The following is a 22873-nucleotide window of genomic DNA, read 5'->3' as shown; positions in this document are numbered from 1 at the left end:
TCCTATATACAAGAATATAACTACTATAATACTGCTCCTATGTACAAGAATATAATTACTATAATATTGCCTCCTATATACAAGAATATAACGACTATAATACTCCTCCTATATACAAGAATACAACTACTATAATACTGCCCCTATATACAAGAATATAACTACTATAAAACTGCCCCCTATATACAAGAATATAACTACTATAATACTGCTCCTATATACAAGAATATAACTACTATAATACTGCCCCTATGTACAAGAATATAACTACTATAATACTGCTCCTATATACAAGAATATAACTACTATAATACTGCTCCTATGTACAAGAATATAATTACTATAATATTGCCTCCTATATACAAGAATATAACGACTATAATACTCCTCCTATATACAAGAATATAACTACTATAATACTGCTCCTATATACAGGAATATAACTACTATAATACTGCTCCTATATACAAGAATATAACTACTATAATACTGCTCCTATATAGAAGAATATAACTACTATAATACTCCTCCTATATACAAGAATATAACTACTATAATGCTGCCTCCTATATACAAGAATATAACTACTATAATACTGCTCCTATATAGAAGAATATAACTACTATAATACTCCTCCTATGTACAAGAATATAACTACTATAATACTGCCTCCTATATACAAGAATATAACTACTATAATACTACCACCTATGTACAAGAATATAACTACTATAATACTGCTCCTATATACAGGAATATAACTACTATAATACTGCTCCTATATACAAGAATATAACTACTATAATACTGCTCCTATATAGAAGAATATAACTACTATAATACTCCTCCTATGTACAAGAATATAACTACTATAATACTGCCTCCTATATACAAGAATATAACTACTATAATACTACCACCTATGTACAAGAATATAACTACTATAATACTCCTCCTATGTACAAGAATATAACTACTATAATACTGCCTCCTATATACAAGAATATAACTACTATAATACTACCACCTATGTACAAGAATATAACTACTATAATACTGCTCCTATATACAAGAATATAACTACTATAATACTGCTCCTATATACAAGAATATAACTACTATAATACTGCTCCTATATACAAGAATATAACTACTATAATACTGCTCCTATATACAAGAATATAACTACTATAATACTGCTCCTATGTACAAGAATATAACTACTATAATACTGCTCCTATATACAAGAATATAACTACTATAATACTGCCTCCTATATACAGGAATATAACTACTATAATACTGCCCCCTATGTACAAGAATATAATTACTATAATACGGCTCCTATATACAAGAATATAATTACTATAATACTGCCACCTATGTACAAGAATAAAACTGCTACACTATAATAATAGATACTATAGTTCCCTTTTAATACACCCTCTCTCTTTATATTCCGTTGTGACATTTACACTGTCGCAGCCTCCAGTACACACAATTTCTCGCTCTTTATACTTCATTTTATGATAATTTCGTTTTGTTTTCGCAGTCATTTCATTGCGGTCCCTTTTGTCGTATGTTTTATAAGCATTTCCTTGTTTTGTGGCTCTCGGTGCAGCAAACAATCTGTTCGCCCTGACAAGCCAAGATTTAATAGATGGCTTGGACCGAAGTTGAAGAAAGAAAGACTAATTACTTTGAACCTACGTCCCCCCGGGACCCCCAGTGCATGTGCTGGAGCTGCTCTACCTCATTGTGTTGGCTAATATGCCTAACATTTCCAGTGGAACAGAACGGTGGATAAGAGCTCCATATTGTTAGAGAGTAAATGCTGCTATAGCAGCTCTGTATCTGTGGCTCATTACAGGCCTGTATTATTTAGGAAATTTTTACAAAATGACCAAATTGCCCATAGCCGCCTCTTATCTGTGTGTCCTCATTATGGCTAGAACCAAAATTTGCAATTTTTAATGTGTATAAAGGAACCAGTAGGGGGAGCTAAAGTGAAACCCAGCTGCTTCTCTAAGCATGACTACCAACTAGTTGCTTTCATGGGAATTCTCCTAGCCCCACCACTTTTTCCATTCAGTTTTCATATTGGAAGCTGCTGCAGGGAATCGTGGTCCTTAAAGGACCATTATGACATGATGACATGCCCCCTCCATTCATGTCTATAAGAGGGGGTGTGAATGCCGCCAAGCCCCCTCCCATAGACATGAATGGCGGGGGCGTGGCATGACATCACAACCACAGCCGCTCGAACATAAGGTTCAGAACACCAAGGGGGTCCGGGCCAATCACACATCTTATCCCCTATCCTTTGGATAGGTAAAAAGATGTCTAGAGGTGGCATACCCCTTCAATGTCAGGGCCAAGAAAAAAGAGATTTGTTAGGGGGGGTTCATGTGCATATAAGTTGGGAAAAGGGACCCCGTGAAAAATGAATATGCCCACCTCATCTTGTATGCCTAAGGCACTAACTACAATACCGTATGTAGTGTCCCAGTACCGATCTACATACTGCTGTAGAAAATAGGTTGTAGCATGGATAAAGAGGCCTAAATGCTGGTGTATCTCTGTATCCCCGAGTTGATCCACCATAAGGGACGGGCACGCCCTTTTCCAACAGGTTTCGGTTCTCAGTGGTGCCTTCCTCAGCTCCAGCACGCAGAGGCTGCTTGTTTTCAACCACCATATCAGAAGGTATCATCTTGTGGATCTGAGGAAGGCGCTAGCGAGCACCGAAACCTGTTTTCCATATCTTCTTCGATAAATGTTTCTATTATTGTTGTGCATCCTCTATGTGCAATTGATGCAATTACCAGCAGCATGTTAAAGGGGTACTCCGGTGGAAATTTTTTATTTTTTTAAATCAACTGGTGACAGAAAGTTAAACAGATTTGTAAATTACTTATTAAAATAATTATTGAAAATCTTAATTCTTCCAGTACTTATCAGCTGCTGTATGCTCCAGAGGAAGTTGTATGGTTCTTTTTGGTCTAACCACAGTACTCTCTGCTGACACCGCTGCCAGGAACTGTCCAGAGTAGGAACAAATTCCCATTGAAAACCTCTTCTGCTCTGGACAGTTCCTGACATGGACAGAGGTGTCAGCAGAGAGCACTGTGGTCAGACAGGAAAGAAATTCAAAAAGAAAAGAACTTCCTGTGGAGCATACAGCAGCTAAGTACTGGAAGGATTAAGAATTTTTAATAGAAGCAATTTACAAATCTGTTTATCTTTCTGGCGCCAGATGATTTAGAAAACATTGTTTTCCACCGGAGTACCCCTTTAAGTATGTGTATGAGCACGGATGAAGTACTCTGTGTAAATAAAGCAAGGCGATAGTTGTGAAGGGGGATTATTTCTGGTTCCTTTGGGTTACAGCTAGACCGCCACCAAGACCCCCACCTCCCCTTCCCCAGGGGAGCTGTAATGGACACTGTAAAGTGGGTTTCATTTATGGTGTCACACTCGGGGGACTGTCACGTCTTCATTTCATTCACACCTATTCCGGCTTTAAGATTTACTTCCTGAAAGCAATTTTCTCTTGTCCTGCATCTTTTCATCTGCCTTAAGTGGCTCGGGGACCTCTTCATCCTAGTAACAAGCTATCAACCTCCACCGTGCTATAACTTGTAGAAATATAATAACTTATTCCAGCACAGAGGAAAAGCTGTCCGAACCCATTTGTCTGTTCGTTTTGTTTTTATCTGCCGAATCGGTTACATATACTCCACCGTCTGCTGAGCACTACAATACACCACAATGCAGTCTGGTCTATCGTTCCATGTTGTGAGAGGGGATGGATTATTTTTCGAGAAGATGGATAATATTTGCCCTGTTGCATACCTGCCCAGGACCTTACAATCTTCTTTCCCTGCTGTACAATCATTGCTGCAACAATAAAGCGGTTTTATTTCCTCCTGTTGCTGTGCCCTGTTGGATCCAACAGAATGCTTATTCCTGGGCTGCTTGTAATTATGTCACCAGAACCTATTATTTAAACCCATCCAGGTCTCTCACTCAGTATCAGTTTCTGTATAATTTCCTCCCACCAGTTGTAACCATATACAGTCTGCCCGTTTGACCCTGCCCACCCTTGGATTTGGCCTCTTGCTTGTCTTCTGTATATTTTCTGGTTTCGACCCCTGGCCTCTATTCCGACTATGTCTTAGTCAGCTCCCTCTGGATTTTTGCACCCAACTGATCTGCTGACTCCATCTGACTAGTCGCCAGTTTCAGCATCACTGCTGTGTATTACTGCCAAACAACGAACATTCTAGTTTCTCACTGTAAGTCCTTAGTACAGAACATTTGCTGAGGTGGAATGTGAGAGTTTATTTGATAAATTATTATGTAGAGATGGGGGTTTGTGCTCCTTGTCTTCCATTTCTAAGGCAATAAGCATAGTCCCTGGAAAAAGTTAAAGACAATGGGGGGAATTTATCATTATTTGTCTGTTGTAGACACAGTTCTACCCCTTTACACTTCTTGTTTTTTATACACTCTTGCTCAGAATTTACTAAGGCTGTACACTCCTTTGATAAATCTTGTGCAAATATAGAACCCCCCCCCCTCGCTCTACCGTACAGTCCTTCTCTACCTCACAGGAAAAGTGGACGTAGGGATTTTGTTCTATTGCTTTGAGGTCGAATTCCATTGAGGTTTTTTGTCCATCAGCAAAAATGCCAGAAAAACTGTCCCAGTTTTTTCCTGTGTTTTGTCAGTTTTTCTTGTGTTTTTTACTTGCGTTTTTGCTGGTGTGTGGAAACAAAAAAATGTACTAAACTTTTTGGGTTTTTTTCTTTGAAATTTAGATACGTGAATGCGGAGGACTATGTCAGATTTGGTGGATTGCGATGATGAACAGCGTTTTTTTTTAAATGTCAATAAAAGGGTTAACAAGGGCTGTGGGGGAGTGTTTTATTTATTTATTTTTTTTAAATACATTTTTTTTTTCAATGTGTTGTGTCTTTTATAATTGAATTTTCAGGCTTAGTAGTGGAAGGCGTCTTGTAGACAGAATCCAGTACCAAGCCGGGGCTTAGCGTTAGCCCCCAAAACAGCTAACGCTAACCTCCAAATATTACCCCGGTACCCACCACCACAGGGGTGTCAGGAAGAGTCGGTACCAACAGGCCCGGAGTGTCAAAAATGGCGCTCCTGGGCCTAGGCGGTAACAGGCTGGCATTATTTAGGCTGGGGAGGGCCAGTAACAATGGTCGCCCACCCTGGTAACGTCAGGCTGTTGCTGCTTGGTTGGTATCTGGCAGATACTGTTAAAATGAGGAAACCACACCCTTTTTTTTAAATTTATTTATAAAAAATAAAAAAGAAACGCATAGGGTTCCCCCCATTTTTGGTATCAGCCATATACCAACCAAGCAGCAACAGCCTGATGTTATCAGGGTGGGTGAGGACCATTGTTACTGGCCCTCCCCAGCCTCGATAACGCCAGCCTGTTACCGCCTAGGCCCAGGAGCACCATTTTTGATGCTCCGGGCCTGTTGGTATCGGCTCTTCCCGGAACCCCTGTGGCAGTGGGTACCGGGGTAATAATTGGGGGTTAGTGCTAGATGTTTTTGGGGCTTAACGCTAAGCCCCGGCCTAGTAATGGATTCCGTCTATAAGACAGCTTCCACTACTAACCCTGAAAATTCAATTATAAAAACCCGGACACATTGAAATTTTTTTTTTTTTTTTTAGAAACAATCCCCCACAGCCCTTGTTAACCATTTTATTGAAATAAAAAAAATCGCTGGTCATCGTCGCAGTCCACCGAATCTGACGTAGTCCTCCGCATTCATGTATCTGAAATGAGAAGAAAAGAAAAACAAGAAATATGGGTTAGTAATTTTTTTTGTGCTCTCCCCTGGGAAGAGCGCACATAATGCAGCGTGTTCATAAACAGGGAGCCTCCAATTTTTGCTAAACTACAACTCCCTTCATGGGGGGGCTGTAGTTAAGCAACAGCTGGAGGCACACTGGTTGCAAAACACTGAGAGTTTGTTACTTAACTCAGTGTTTCCCAACCCGTGCACCTCCAGCTGTTGCAAAACTACAACTCCCAGCATGTACGGTTTGTCAGTGCATGCTGGGAGTTATAGTTTTGCAACAGCTGGAGGCGCACAGGTAGGGAAACACTGAGTTAGGAAACATACAATGTTTCCCAACCAGTGTGCCTCCAGTTGTTGCAAAACTACAACTCCCAGCATGCCCAGGCAGCCAAAGGGCATGCTGCGAGTTGTAGTTTTGCAACAACTGGAGGAGAACAGTGGTGTCCAAACCGTAGTCCTCCAGATGTTGAAAAACTACAACTCTCAGCATGCCCAGGCTGCCAAGGCATGCTGGGAATTGTAGTTCGGCAACATCTGAAGGACCAATGTTACAAAACTACAACTCCCAGCATGCCTGGACTGTCTGGGCATGCTGGGAGTTGTAGATTTGCAACATCTGGAAGAGCACAGATTGAAGACCACTGTACAGTGGTCTCCAAACTGCGGCCCTCCAGATGTTGCACAACTACAACTCCCAGCATGCCCAGACAGCAAAAGGCTGTCTAGGCATGCTGGGAGTTGTAGTTTTTAAACTACCAGAAGCAGCAGTGAAGAGCTTCACTGCTGCCTCTGATGCAGATGCCGCCGCCGCCGCCTCCACTTACCCGCTGCCGCCAACCCGTGTGCCTCCAGCTGTTTTGTAAGTTCCGCGGTCCCCGCCGCAGCTCTCGGTATCATCTTCCCCTGCTGTGCCCGGACTTCTATCGGCGGGCAGAGCAGGGGAAATGAACTTTACCCCCCAGTCAGCTCATTCATTGTGATTGGTCCACAGGGACCAAACACAGTGATCGCTGACCAGGACCATCGACAGATTGTCCTGGGGGGTGTTGCAGAAGTTGTCCCATGCTGGAAACAGCGGGGCTTCTGCCAGTTAACCCGTGCGATGCCGCGCATCGCCGGGTTAACTGAATGCCGTTTATAAACGTGGATCGCAGCAGATCTCCAGAATGATCTGCTGCGATCCGCATTTAAAAAGCCGGTGGTACATGCGGCTACATCGCGCTGCCACCGACTTCTATATACAGTACACTGTCATAACTCATAATCCCCGCCGGGAGACGGGAGCTCTGATTGTAGAATAGCTATTGACCAATCAGAGCTCTCCTCTCCCGTCGGCGGGGATTATGAATTATGACAGTTGTATATAGAAGCCGGTGGCAGCGCGATGTAGACGCATGTACCGCCGGCTTTTACAGTTAATAAATGCGGATCGCAGCAGGTCTCTGGAGAATGACCCACTGCGATCTGCACCTCGGCCCCTGGACTACAACTCCCATCATGGGCAGTCTGTCCATGATGGGAGTAGTAGTTTTAAATGTCCTGCAGCTGGGGGATGTGCAAGTGCCATGCCTCAGCGTTGCGGTATTACAACTACTCCCATCATGGGACAGACATGATGGGAGGAGTAGTCCAAGGGCAGAGGGGCAGATCGCAGCAGATCATTCTCCAGAGACCCGCTGTGATCCGCATCTATTAACTATAGAAGCTGGCGGTACATGCGGCTACACTGCGCTGCCCGCCAGCTCCTATATACAGCTCTTATAATTCATAATCCTCGCCAGGAGAGGGGAGCTCTGATTGGTTAATAGCTATCCACCAATCAGAGCTCCCCTCTCCCGGCGGCGGGTATTATGAATTATGACAGTGTATACAGGAGCCGGTGACAGCGCAGTGTAGCGCTTGTACCACCGACTTTTACAGTTAATAAATGCGGATCACAGCGGGTCTCTAGAGAATGACCCGGTGCGATCTGCACCTCAGCCCCTGGACTACAACTCCCATCATGGGCAGAGTCTGTCCCATGAAGGGAGTAGCAGTCCTTACTGTGCCAAAATAGACACTTTTGGTACGTGTCCTCCGAGGTGGTGTATATTTGCACAAGAAAATGCCGTTTGCGAATTTTTTTGCGCAAAAAACCCCCAACGCAGTTAGTAAATTGATTCTACAGTAGAAAATGCTCTATTGTAGAATTATCCGTAGACAAGGGGATGAAAAGTTCTATCAAAATTTGCGCAAAAAAAGACGCAAAAAAACACTTGCGCTTTTTTTTGCGCCAAAAAAAGACACAAAATAGCTCTATATACAATGATAAATTCCCCCCAATGTATTTGGTCTTTTGCAGTCTTTTCTTCAAATGAGGCAGCAAACTCCTTATGGCACTTTAGTCAGTCAAGGAAGATTGGAGGGAGGCATACCTAACATTTCTTCATAAGGCAATATACTCCTTCAAATTTGGGAGAATAGAGGCCCATCCCACTATCTACACCATTGTCCCTAAGGCTGACCTGGGTCATGCTTTATGGGTCTGCCGGGACATGGTAAAATTTAGGTATTAATATTTACTAAATGTGTCTGGGGAAGTGATATTCAGGCTTAGAGCCTATCACATCTGCTCTTTGAGTTCACTCCCTTCTCAGGTGCATTCAAATTTTCAGCCAGCCTGCCATTCTTTGCTCGTGTTTGTCTCTCAGCACTTGCTCTTGTCTTGCTCCTGCTTTGCTATACTGTGTATATTTGACCCTTGGCCATTGACTCATGACCATTCTCCTGTCTTTCGTATCGGTACTGTCTTGCTCTCTCTGGTAAAGACCGGCCTGTTCACTCCGATTTTACATTTGTTTGCCCATTCCCTGTCTGTCTTTTGACTAGTTTTTGCCTGTAACCCTTCGTATCCATGGTTTCCCTGACCTTTGTACCTTTTATTATTTTTATACTTGTGACACTTCTGCACTTTATTTCAGCACAGGGACTGTCAGACAGTTGTGGATCCGTGATTTAGGGAAGGATAGAGGTTCTGGGTGAGCTCAGGGATGCGCTATTCCCTGCCCTGCATTACAAAAATATTGTAAAAAAAAAAAGCAAAAGTCAAGAAACCTAGAAAGAGGGGGCACAACAATTCCGTAGGGTGGGTGGCTGTGTAGCTCAAGGAGGAAGTGTGTACTTGGACCTGGTGTAGCACTAGGTGACTGTACTGGAGAGAGAAATCTAAGACCTAACAAAACAAAAAATGGAGCAGAATTTTTTTTGCAAAACATGATTCCACTGGATCCAGTCATAATCGAATTTAATGTTTCCCAATACTGAAGCATTTAATCCATCATCCAAGAGAACTTTCCCATCCCTCAGAGTTGTTGCTTCACATAACAGTCTGTGTTTTTCTCCAAGGTGACATTGTATCCAGTAGATAGTGAGCATCGGCTCCAACACAATGGCCCTGATTTACTTAGAAAGTCGGGTTGTGTTTGTATTGTGTATTCCACCCGACTCTGGGCTTTCTCCTGTTATTTATTATTATGTTGCAGTTTATGTCGCACGTGCGTTTTTTTTGTCGCACGTGTGTGTGGTGGCGGATGAGAGGACGCTGTCTTGTGGTAGTGTAGGGTATTTAGGGTGTTGCTGTTCAGGATAGTTAAGGGCGGTGTTAACCCTTGTCACTCATGACGCCAGGGTGAGGGTTAAATGCTGTGTTTCGTGGCAGGCCTATTGCCACCCTTCCCAAGAGCAATAGGTGATGCAGAAATAAAGGATTGTCCACAACCGCTGTTAACTGAAAACTTGCAGGAACTTTTACTGAGTAGTTTCTGTGCATGTAATAATAGTAACAGTCCAGATAACAGAGTCTCTATAGATATAGCTGAGCAGCGATTGACAATTGGTTGGGATCAGATAAGCCCAATTTAGCTTCTGAATGATTGTGTTGCAGAGATCCGCTGGATTTAGGGGAGTAATTAGGTCCAGTGATCCTGCGCTGAGTAGCGGGGAATTGCTTAGTCTATCCGCTATGCTTTATACCTAGGCTGCAAGGCTTTGGCCTAGTAAATTGTTTTGTAAGCTGCGGAGGTCCTACCTCTTCCAGAATCAGCAACCCAAGAGAGGGATCAAGATGTTGCGGGTCCCTTATATGGGCAGGGGTCGGCCGTTTTGGATTGGTCCGTAACAACTGTCACTCACTGTTACAGTGCATTGTGGGTGCATACGTCATGGGAACCTCCAAAGGTCCTGTAGCAAAACCATAGAGTTCTAACCTCATCACGTGACCCGCAGGTCCTGCTACGCTGAACAGGTAGATAACAAAGTGTATACATCTATATTCCTATACTTATATTTATATTCAATAGAACTGCTATATAGTCATTAACTAAGTATGAGGTGACAAGGGGAAAACTACACAAGAGGGATCCCGATGTCCTAGGGACTCTGACTATGGGGACCTCAATACAGGTAACGGAAAAAATACGGTACTGGGACACCACACATGTATATTTGCTCTCTTGGAGTGAGAATTTTTCCTGTCTGTAACGCGGGAGATTGTGAGGGGATCTTGGAGCTCCGTTTTGTCAGCTATGTCACGTAGAAAAGACCAAATTTCAGAGGCCTTTCAGGACTAACTTAACAGACCTTTCCCTCTGGATGACGGACCTGTAATGGAAACTGAACATCAGCCTTCCTGTTCCTCCGTACATATGTCAGATACCATGACCATACCTGGAGCGGGTGTTTCTCAGGCAGAAGTAATCTCTAATGAGGAAGTTGTTACTGACGAAATTGAGGAGTTTGATGAGGATGATGGTCCTGAGGAGGGCTCTCAAGGTAGAAAGAAAAGGTTTACTATCGAGGAGAAACATCTTATTGTGGTGGAGGTAGGGTTTTTTGGGCTTGTTCATTAGTCAAAAAATAAAAAAAACACTTAAAAAAAATAAAAATATCTAATGGCAAAAAATTGAAGTGTCTAGTTTTGTTTAACTCTTCTTTAAAAATAAAATCAGCCATGTATACTATGCACTAACACCACAAAGAAAATGAAATAAAAGGCTTGTTCTAGCTTTTTACACACCTATACCAAGTGGCCCTAGTCATTTTGCAACAGGTTAGATCAGTGGGAAAAAAAATCAAATAAAATTCAAACCCGAAAAATCGGGTCGGGAAAGTTGATAAATCAGTGTGAAAATTTCAGATTTGTCGGGAAAGGCCCCTTTTTCGGGTTGATCGGAAAATGGTGTCGCACACTGTCGCATGATGTCTGTGACATGTGGCAAAGATCGTGTGACAGAGAAAAAAAAAATACAGACAAAACCAATTGGGTTTACAATAGTAAATCAGGGCCAATGTCTTATTATCTTCAGGTCCCACAATATAAGAAAGCTTCTATGACTTGCAGGAGATGTCCCGACACCTAATATGTAGTGTGACCCCCATCCGGACTCTGGACTAATAGGATAGAAACGTTCTTTTTCTGGTCTGACACAATTGAGTCTGTTGTCTTCCTCCCGAAGGTCTGCACATTCTCAGTGGATCCAATTTATTCAGCGCAGTGAATGTAAAGAGGCTCAATAGAAATGTGTAATGAGGAGACTTTGCCGAGGATCGGTGATCTGACAGATACGGGAGAGAGAGACCGGGAGGTATCGACAGAATATTTTGTTGCAATCAGTCACACATGGATGGCGGCCATTGGGGGAGGGGGGGGTATCGGGGCTGGTTTTACATTCACCGCTTGTGCAAACAAGCAGATTGTTGGAATAGATTTTATTTTTTAAGAATTTTAGTTTTTATACATTACACATTTTTGAATAATTTAAAGCGCAACTGACACCGTTTTTTCTTCCCCCCAGAACTAAGCCATCATTGTATTGTTGCTAATCATTATCTTTGCCTGCACATTTTTGCCCCTGGGACGTCTGATATTAGCTCTGCTGAACTGAGTAGTGACGGGGAGGAGGGGGGTGCTGCCTCTCCTGCCCTGGTACAAGCTGGTTCCAGAGGAGAGGAGGACAGTTGTCCGCATAGATTACCTGCAGCTGTTTCCGGGAGTCAACGCATGCTGTCTGTGGCCAGGAGTGTGGTGGTGCCGCCTGCTCTGACTGGGGATGGCGAGTCTGCACAGCGGGATTCTGCATCAGGATCTGCTGCTATGGTTCCGGGATGTCACAGATCTTCAGGAGTTACATCAGCTGGATCTTCTGGAGCTTCGGGAGTCGATATCTTTGTTGGGGGGAGTGGGGGAGGGGGCGGGTTTGTTGGAGGCCTTGCAGGTTTTGTTGCGGGATGTTAGATGCTTGTTGCAGGATAGGGCTGCAGGCGGTGGGGGGTCTCCTGTGGCGGTGTGGGGGCCAGGGGTGGCACAGACTTTGCCGCTGGCGAGTGTGGGGGTGGCAGGGGTTGCATCTGGCAGTGGTGGCAGGGCTCTTGCAGTGCCTGCTGTGGGGCTTGTGAGGTTGGTGGCACTGGGGGTTGCGGCGGATGGTGGCAGTGGGGCTCCTGTGGCTCCTACAGCGGTGGGAAGGTCGGGAATGAGGTGCCTTTGGCCGATTCGGCGCGGGGAGAGGTTTAAGAGGTTTATGTGTGCTTTGAGGGGCCCCTTGGAGCCCACTTAAAGGGTGAGGTTAGGAAAAAAATCTGGAAGGATGAGTATGTTGAGATTTTCTCCCCGTTGCCGCTAGAGAAATTCAATCTTGATCGAGTGAAGCCTGATGAGTCAAAGAAGGAGGGGGAGGAGCGACGGAGGTATCGGTTGATTTGCCAATTGGCTGCAAGCCTTTGCCATCCTGGCTAGTTTGATTGGAGAGAAGGCGCCTAACAATTGCTCAGCTCCCTTCTGGTATCTAGACTCGGTGGGGGAGGCTTACAGGCTCTATGGGGGTACAGCATGGCTGCGGTATGATGAACAGTTTCGGAAGCGCAAGGCGGTCCGGCCTTCGTTGCGCTGGGACTACAAAGACATTTGGCTTTGGTTGATGGCTGTGCCACGGGGGAGTGGGCAGTCCTTTCGGGACGGCACTGGTCCGCCCGGCAGGTGGGGGCAGGAAAGGGTTGCTGTTGGCAATTTAATGAGGGTCAGTGGCGATTTGGAAATGGGTGCCGTTTTTAGCATGAATGCTTCGGGTGCGGAGGTGACCACAATTTGTCCCGCTGTTTTAAAAATTGTAAGGGCCGTGGATCAGAGGTTGAGCACAAAGGAGGTATTGCTGGGGAAGGGGGCAAGGATGATGCCGTTCTTAGACCAGTATCCAAATAGGCAGGAGGCAGTGTTGCTGCGGGAGGGTTTTGAGTTCAGTTTTCGTATCCTGTGTTCCTTGGCCCTGCAGGCGAGGTGCGGAACTTGAGGTCGGCATTGCAATATCCGTATGTTGTGCGGGAGAAATTGCTTAAGAAGGTGTCGCTGGGCCGGATGGCGGGCCTGTTTGTGGTTCTTCCACTGCCAGACTTGCGACTGTCACCCTTGGGGCTGGTACCGTAAAAGAGCCGAATAAGTTTCGGCTCATTCATCACCTTTCCCATGCGGTTGGGGGGTCGGTGAACCATGGGATTGACCCCTCCCTTTGTGCTGTGTCTTATACATCCTTTGATGCGGTCTTGACTTGGGTGCACTGATATGGGCAGGGGGTTCTGTTGGCAAAAACTGATTATAGAGGCGGCTATCCGGCTCTTGCCATGCATCCGGATAGTTTCGTGTTTTTGGGGTGTTGTTGGGCAGGGGAGTTTTTTGTTGATCGCTGTTTGCCTAAGGGGTGCTCAGTTTCTTGTGTGTTGTTTGAGTGTTTTAGCACCATTTTGGAGTGGGTGGTGCAGTCGGAGTCCAGGTGGACTCCGTGCTGCATTACCTGGATGACTTCCTGTTCATCGATCCTCGGGGGTCGGCAGTGTGTGCAGTGTTACTGCAGACTATGGAGAGAATGGCGGCGTACTTTGGGGTGCCTCTGGTGCCCGACAAGACGGAGGGTCCTGCCACACAGTTGAAGTTTTTGGTCATCCTCATCGATACGGAGGCCATGGAGTGTCGACTTCCTGAGGACAAACTGCAGAAATTGCGGGAGTCCGTGGCTACTGTGGCTAGGGCACAGAAGATACAACTTTGGGACCTGCAGTCGTTGTTGAGATGGCTTAACTTTGCCTGTCGGATCATTCCGATGGGGCGGACATTTTGTCGTAGGTTGGCGGCGGCAGGGGTGCGATGGCCAATGCATTATATTCGTTTGACAGCTGAGCTTAGGGCCGATTTGGCGGTGTAGTTGGAGTTTTTTGACACATATAATGGAAGATTGGTCATCACAGGGAGGCAGGTGTCCAACTGGGATTTGGAGTTGTTTACGGACGCGTCCATGGCAGTGGTGTGTGGGTTCGTGGCCAGAGTCTTGGAAGTCCTCAGGTTTCGTGCGGAACCTGGCTCTCTTGGAACTCTTTCCCATATTGGTGGCTGTGGAAATTTGGGGGGAGAGCCTGCGAGATTGGAAAGTGTGCTTCCACTGTGGAGAGTGGTTTGACAGCGGCATTTGCTCTGTCTGTGCAAGCACTTGGGCTGGCTATGGTCGCTGCTTGAAGGAATGGGATGCTTTGTTGCCGGGTCTCGGGGTCCTGCGGACTGAGGGGGATTGGGAGGCGGCTGTCTTGTTTTTTGTAGGTAGGTTGTTTAGTGATGGGGTGTCTGGTTCTGGCCTTAGCAATAGATTGGCGGCGTTGGCCTTTTGGTTCCAGGTTTGTGGGCTGCCCGACGCCATGAAGTCTTTTCTGGTAAGGAGGGCAGCCAGGGGATTTCGGAGGGGTTTGGTTGTGCGGGATTCGCGGAGGCCATTTTCATTACTGGAGGAGCTGTGTGGTTTGCTGGGGAATGTGTTTCTGGTTTTGAGGAAGTTCTATTTAGCCTTGCTTTTTCCCTGGCGTTATTTGGGGCTTTTAGGATGTCTGAATTGGTGTCGCCTAGCAAGGTTTCAGCGGTAGCCTGTTCGTTTCTGATGTGTACGAGGAGGGCGTGGGTTTGGAGTGTGTGGTCCACCGTCCTAAGACGGACCAGCTGGGTCGCGGTTTCGTGGTTCAGTTGTTGCCCCTGGGAGGGTCCAGTGTGTGTCCAGTATGTTGTTTTAGGTCATATATGATGCTCCGCTCTGCGGTTGACGGCACGTTGCTGGTACATGTGCAAGGGGAGTTTTTATCCAAGTTCCAGTTTATTCGGGTTTTTAGGAAGGGTTTTGAGGTCTTGGGGCGGGCCCCTGGGGAATTTAGTTCCATTTAGGATCAGAGTGGCCACGGAAGCGTCTAGGTGGGGGTTAGCTCCGGATGTGATATGCTGCCTAGGGCATTGGGAATCTGATAGGTTTAGGCTTTATGTACGTCCCCACTTGTTTTGATTATCCGGGGAGGGGGGTGTTGCTTATTCCCTAGCTGTGATGTTGGTTTTTGTTTCATTTTACAGGTGTGGCTCCGTACCTCGTGTCAATCCTAGGACATTCCTATGTTAGGAGGGGTGCTGCACGGGCTATTGTGCACCCTAACGGGAGGCAGTTTGGCTTCTCGCGGGATGTGGCTCAGATGCGGTTGGTGTGAAAGGGGGGCTGTTGTGGGCTGGGGTTTTGCCTTTTATCCAGTCTTATGTTGCTCTGGATCGGGCTCCGGATGTGTTAGTGCTACATGTTGGGGGTAATGATCTTGTGTGCCGTACTGCTAGGTCCTTGATGAGGGACGTGAAGCTGGACCTTCTCCGGATTCTGGCTTCCTTTCCGGGGATTTTGATCATTTGGTCAGACATGGTGGCCTGGTTAAAATGGCGGAATGCTAGGTCTTTGGCTAGTTTGAACAGAGCTAGGGCCATTGTGAATGGGGTGGTGGGCCGGTTCATTGCTAGGAATGGGGGTTTAGTGGTTAGGCATTGAGATTTGGAGATAGCCTCCTCTGAGTTCTTGGGACCGGATGGTATCCACTTGAATCCTATTGGGACGGACTTGTGGACATGGGAAATTAGGGAGGTGGTGGAGCGAGTGGTTCAGTTGTGGGTGGACGGCCGCTTGTAAGGGGTCACAAGAGGCTGGTTGTGGCACGAGCTAGAGGGGGACTTGGAGACACTTGGAGAGAGTTTGGCGATGAATGGGATGGTGAGGCTGAGGGCGGTACCCAGCCTTGTGTGGTGAACCCCAAGCAGGAGAGGCCCAAAGGGGGCGGTGGTCTCTGAAAGTGGTGCCCTGGGGTCAGGTGAAGGGACAACCCAGGGCAAAGTAGGAGACCTGAAGAAGAAATTGGGATGCCTCCAAGTCTCCCTCCAGCTAGGTGGTAGAGTTGTATGAAAGGATATGGGTTTTGCACTATTTGTATTTGTAAAAGATGGGTCAGGTAATGTTACCTGATTATTTAAAAGGTTATTTGATATATTTGTTTTATGTTATTTAATAAAATTGGCCGCTGTGGCCTTTCTACCAAAAGTTAGTGTCAGTGTGGTGTTTGGTAAGTGGGAGTGGGGTAGTTGGGGCCTAGCGCAGATAGATGATACCCTAGTCATGTCCATGTTTATTTGGCCACAATTTAATTGTATTACTAGAGCACTATAAGGTGATACAATTTGGGCATTATAGGAATGTATTATTTGGGCACAGTACAAAAGTTTTCTTTCAGCATTAGATAGGGTTAAGTTTTGGCACTATATGGTTTTTTTCTTGTCATTGAAACATCATTGTATTATTTTAGCACTGTACAGTGGGATTACTTGGGCATTGTGTGGTGGTATTTTTTGGGCATTTTATTGCGGTATTATTTAGATAGTGAATGAGTTCATGTTTATTTGGCCAAAGTATAAATGTTTTATTAGAGCACAGTACGGTGGTACTTTTTGGGCATTATAGTAAGGTGGCGTGTAATGGTATTTATGGGGAATTTAATATTTAGCCACTGTTCAAAAGTTTACTTTAAAGTGGTACTCCGGTGGAACACATTTTGTTTTTTATCAACTGGTTCCAAAGTTAAACAAATTAGTAAATTACTTCTTTTTTTTTAAATCAGATAGGGGGAGATTTATCAACACCTGTGCAGAGAAAAACTTGCCCAGTTGCCCATAGCAACCAGTCAGCTCGCTTCTTTCATTTTTAAGAAGGCCTGTGAAAAATGAAAGAAGCAATCTTATTGGTTGCTATGGGCAACTGGACAACTTTTCCTCTGCACAGGTTTTGATAAATCTCCCCCATAGTTTTTATTAAAGGTTTTGCAAACATTTTAAAACAACATACAGACAATAAACCCACCCACCCCACAAAGAAACCTTGTAGTAAACCAAAGGTTTAGGAATCTTCTGTTCCGAAGGCCAGTCTCCCTTGCATCACACACTCAGAACTACCAAAAGCGGTACCTACAGGCGCTCCAACACAACCACCAAAAGAGGGTATGAAGAAAGACGTGAGTACAAGAAAGAATAGAGCCACATCCACAAATCACCAGCATGCATGCCATTCATAATACGTCAAAGACATACTGAGGATGAACAGTCATCTAGGAATCATCCGACGGGGGGTCAAAGTGGTTTACCCAGGGTCCCCAGATACCATCAAGCTTCCTTTCAACCTTACCCTTAATATATATCCCTATTACTATTTGCGTTATTCTTTTGACAAGATCAGCTACTCCAGGAGGAGATGGTCTGATCCAGAACTGTGCTATAAGTTTCCTGGCCTGATATAACACACGTAAAATTCCCACTTCTCTCATGGAGGGTTCCCGATCGCAACCAATAAGACCAAGTAAGCAAACCTTAGGTGTTTTATTCAACATTACCCCGTAAATAGTCTCAATAAGTCGTATCACATCATTCCAATATGCATCTAAGACAGAGCAAGCCCACATCATGTGTAACAAATGAGCCTTCAACTCACCACACCTGGGGCAAGAAGAGTCAGACCGAACACCAATGTTATGTAGGAACAGTGCAGTTTTGTACACCCTATGCAAAAAGAATAATTGTGATAGTCTATTAGACTCTGACAAAGACGGGGTAAGAGAAAGCACTATAGACCATTCCTCGTCACTCAACCCACCATGATCTCTCTCCCACTTAGCGCGGACAGTCAAGGGGAAACGCCTTTTTCGTAACCACGGATTCTAGGACCCTGTTAGGCTGTACCTCCAGCGGCCGTAGCCGATTCTGAGTTTCATACACATGACGGAGTTGCAGGTATCGATAAAATGAGGAGCGCGGTAAAGCAAACTCCTCCTGCAAATCCTCAAAAGATCTAACTACCCCCTGCACAGCCAGCTGCCCCAGTTCACACAATCCCCTCCTCTCCCAGTAGGCAGCATCCACAAAAGAGTAGAAAACCTGCAAGCTCGGGTTACGCCACAGCGGTGTAAGTGATAAAGAATTCGTAAGACCCAGTAACTTACGCGTATGGCCCCAGAGCTTGCAGAGGAGCAGGGTAGTGGGAGAAGAGTCCGGAGGTCTGGTCAGGGCTCCAATTTCAAGAATGTGTAGTGGCACTCTCCCTCCATGTTTAGCCATAAATAAACGTCCTGTAGGCCCCAATAAAGACGTCTTTGCCCACCCTCTTAACTGATGAAGTTGCGAGGCGATAAAGTACAGCCAGCCCCCCTGGGATTAGGTAAGGCCAGCCCCCCTGAAGATTTTGCCCTTTGTAGGGTTTCAAGTTTGATCCTAGCAGTCCCCCCCCCCATACTAACTGTCTGAAAAGCCGCTGTATTCTGTGAAAGTAAGTCATTGCTATCCACACAGGAGAGTTCTGCAGCACATATAGCAACTGCGGCATGAGGACCATTTTTGTTAGTTTAGTCCGGCCAACCACCGAAATCGGCAATTTACACCAGACCGCCACCTTTTGTGAACTCTTGTCCAGCAGGGGTGTCAGGTTCCGGGGTATAAAATCATGCAAAAATGGTGTGATGTTGATACCTAAGTACTTAAATTCCTTAACCACCTGAATATTAGAGAGGGCTATCTGAGGAATATTAGGCAGAGCATCTAGGGGCATCAGAACTGACTTGTCCCAATTGATAAGCAGGCCAGAGTAGGTACCAAGCTCCGAAATAATAGACATAGCAGGAGACAGGGATCTAGCAGTATCACCCAAGAATAGTAACATGTCATCTGCGTAAAGCGCCACTCTCTCGTCAATGGAGACGTAGCGGAACCAATCAGATCCGGTGAGGCTCGCAGGAAACAAGCCAGCGGCTCTATGGCTAACGCAAAGAGCAGAGGCGACAGGTGACACCCCTGTCGCGTACCCCTCTGTAGTTCAAATAATGGGGACAACCTGCCCATTGACCCGGAGACGGGTAGTCGGATGCTGGTAGAGAAGTTTAACATAAGTAAGGAATTTAGGTCCAAACCCCATGGCCCCCATTACCCTCCACAAATAATTCCATTCGACGCTACCAAATGCTTTGGCAGCGTCCAATGAAAAAAATCGATCTTGCTCCTGCGCCCTCCTGAGTCATCTGCAAATTCAGGTACACCCTCCTAATATTGTCGACCGTGGACTTACCCGGCATAAAGCCTGTCTGATCACCATGGACCAGAGACAACACGACCCCAGCCAGTCTGTTAGCGAGTACCCGGGCCAGCAGCTTCACATCGGCACACAATAATGAGATCGGTCTATAAGAACCCGCACATAATGGATCGTTTCCAGGTTTAGGTAAAAGTACTACAGTGCCTCCATCATGGAGTGGGGTAAAGAGCCATCAAAAACCGCCGACTCGACCACTCGCAACAACTGGGGCAGGAGTATCCCTGAGAATTTTTTATATACCTCACTCGGAAGGCCATCCAGACCTGGGGCTTTTTCATTAGCTGCATCTTTCAAAGCTAATTCCAGTTCCTACAGAGAGATGGGCGAGTCCAGCCCATCCCTCTGCTCCGGAGAAAGGGAAGGAAGTGATGCCCTGCTCACATAATCCGCCAAGGCCCCCCCAGTACAAGAGACCTTGGTAGAGTATGCATCTTTATAAAAATCTACCATCATACCCAAAATATCCTCATCCGCCATAACCTCTCTCCCCCGGCTATCCCTCAGACAGCCAATATACGCAACTCCCTGCTGGGCCCGAGCGATGGAAGCCAACAATTTACCCGTACTTTCATCACACTCAAAGTAGCGTTGCTTAGTGAAAAACCTCTTATGTTCCGCCGTTTCCTCTAAATATTTAGTATATTCACCCTGCGCCCGTTGCCACACATCCTTCATCCTAGAGGTAGGGTCCAAAACATAGCCAGCTTCAGCAACAGACAATCTCAACTTCTCTCCCCTCTCCCTAGTAAAGGACTTGTGAACACTTATGTCCTAAATAAATAAGCCGCGCAGGAACGCCTTTAGCGAGTCCCAAACCACGGAGACCGAAGCCGAACCATCATTAAGGGCGATAAAGTCCCTGAGTTCCACACCGACAATTTCGGCTGTAGTCAGTAATTGCAACCAGAACGGGTTCAGTCTCAATAGGGGGCGTACCCCTCCAGCGCTCCCTGTTAAGTCAGTTCGTAAACAAATAGGGGAATGATCTGACAACCCCCTGGCCAAATATTCAACTTCTCTAACCAGGTCAGCCATATCCCCATCCCCAACGGCCATATCTATCCTGGACAGGGTACCATGTGTAGTCGAATAACAGGATAACTGTTTAACACTAGGGTTACGCAGGCGCCACAGATCCAATAGGTCTACTTCTATCAACAACTTGGCAAGACCAGTAGGTCTAGAGGGGGGAGGGGCCTGAGATCCCCAAAACTTATCTTTAGAAGCATCTAAGACCTGGTTAAAGTCACCACACATAAGCACAGGGGCCACTGGAAGTCCCGATACTATGGTTAGAATACGCTGCACTACATCACCACTATAGGGGGGGAGGTATATATACACCAACTATAATAAGCATTCGGTGAGATACTTCACATAGCACGCAGACAAATCTGCCATCAGGGTCAATGCTAGAGGAGATAGTCTTAAACGGAATAGATTTATGAACTAAAATACTAACCCCTCTAGCATGAGAAGAGAAGGTAGAATGAAAAGAGTGTCCTACCCAAGCCCTTTGGAGGACCGAGGTGGTGTCTGCCGTCAGATGAGTTTCCGTAAGGCAGAGTATGTCCGGATGAAAGTGTTGCACCGAATTAAGTACTGCATAACGCTTTGCCACATCACCTAACCCCCTAACATTCCATCCTATAAAATTAAAGACCGCCATCAGGGACATTTGAGCATAAAAGGGCGAGAACGTCACCACTCACACAGAGAGTGACCAACTGCATACGCACAGTAAAGGTATAGACATAGCGTACAGCAGAATAGGGAGAGACGGAAAACAAAACAAACACCCCAGAACAAAATACATAAGCAGCCACACAAGTCGCCGTGTCACACGGCACCCAGGGGCGCTAGTATACCCACACCATTCACAACCAGTCTTACTCAAGTAATATAACAGGAGATCCTCAGCTGAGTGAGAGCATACAGCAGGCATACAAACAACCAACCAAACACGATCGTATATGCAAGCGTTTCACTCCTGCAATGAAAACATATCAAAGATACCCTATATGGTAACCACTTTTACACCATCCCTTCCATAGTGCGACAGTCCTCGCCCCCCCCAAAAGCTCCACAGTAAATAACAATATTCAGACAGTGAAGTAATATAGTGACCCCTCTATGTGACTAGAAGTGGAACATCTATATCAAATATCAGCACTCATCATCACTACACTAAAAGTACGATCAGAAAACAGAAATCCAACATTGAAATGACAAGGCAACCCCACCTATAGAAATTAGACAATATTTGCAATAATAATAAGCAGGTCTACCGTTACCGGAGATACATCCCTCCCATATGTCAACTTAAACTAAAACATAAATATGCAAAACAACAGGTCAGTAAAGTCATGTTTAAGCGACTGCATTCCACACTCTAGGCGCATGAAAGCACGTATGAACAGATCAGTCCGGTTCCGGGGAGCCATTCCGGCGCAGTTGTGACTCATGAGTATCAACCCCCTCAAAGAAGTGAGTGGTGCCCAAGGCAACCACCCTCAATCTGGCAGGGTACAGCATGGAATATTGTACATCCAGGGTCCGCAGTCTCTTTTTCACATCCAGAAAGGAGGCACGTTTCTTTTGCACCTCCGCTGAGAAGTCTGGGAAGAAGGAGATGACACTATTGTCCACAGTCACAGGTTGCTTTTCTCTAGCCAGCCGGAGTATCAAATCTCTATCCCGGTAATGAAGAAGTTTCACCAGCATAGATCGGGGTGGGCCACCAGCGGGGAACGGCCGTGTAGGAACCCTATGGGCTCTTTCCACGTCAAATAAAGGGGTCAGATTATCAGCTCCTAACACATCTTTAAGCCAAGTTTCCATGTACTCAGTAGGAGAGCGTCCCTCACACTTTTCAGGCAGTCCCACAATGCGCACATTGTTGCTACTCAGACGATTTTCCAGATCATCCGCTTTAGCTTTGAGCATAGCAATATCCTGACTGTGTCTAGTAGAGTCCCTGACTAAAGGAACAACAGCATCCTCCACATCACTAATCCTTCCTTCCGCAGCAGATGTACGATCAGTCACTTTTTGTAGATCATGTCTCATTAGGGATATATCAGTCTGTACAGTGCCCACTTGAGCAGTTAACAGAGAGAGGGTGGTATTGCATCGTTGAATTTCCGCAAACACAGCAGCCAAGGTGGGCTCACCCGGAGGTTTAGGAGGCGCAGCAGCCGCCACGCCAGAGTGAGCAGGGGGAGTGCTAGGCAAGGACACCAGCGAGTACACAGCAGTGCCCAGAATACAGTTCTCATAGTCCTCAAGAGGATCCGGGGGGTCCCCATTTTGTCAATGGGCAGAGGGGCCTCCCTGCGGATAGGGGAGTCAGGGGATGACCGTCTCAGTGCAAATCTCTCCAGTTTAGCCGCCACTTCTTGCTTTAGCGCCACAGTATTTCTAGACGTAGTAGCCCCACTGGCCCCCTGCTGCGATGTACCCTGTCCTTCTTTATTCCTCCTCACCATATTGGGGTCCGAGTAATGTAATAGAAAGGATGTACTACACACTGGTAGG

At 45.8% G+C, this 22873-nt stretch overlaps 1 long non-coding RNA gene across 1 annotated transcript in view; it reads left to right on the top strand.

Moving 5' to 3' along the window:
* LOC130358299 (uncharacterized) overlaps positions 1–22873 on the top strand; it is a 32912-nt gene that overhangs the window by 7541 nt on the left and 2498 nt on the right. Inside the window, exon 2 of the long non-coding RNA XR_008889457.1 lies at positions 11336–11464. This is a non-coding gene — a long non-coding RNA (uncharacterized LOC130358299). The remainder of the gene's footprint in view (positions 1–11335; positions 11465–22873) is intronic.

This window comes from Hyla sarda, chromosome 2 (genome assembly GCF_029499605.1).
Source record: "Hyla sarda isolate aHylSar1 chromosome 2, aHylSar1.hap1, whole genome shotgun sequence".
Taxonomy (NCBI): Eukaryota; Metazoa; Chordata; class Amphibia; order Anura; family Hylidae; genus Hyla; species Hyla sarda.
Note: the sequence above shows the minus strand (reverse complement) of the source record. Positions and strands in the feature narration are given on the sequence as shown.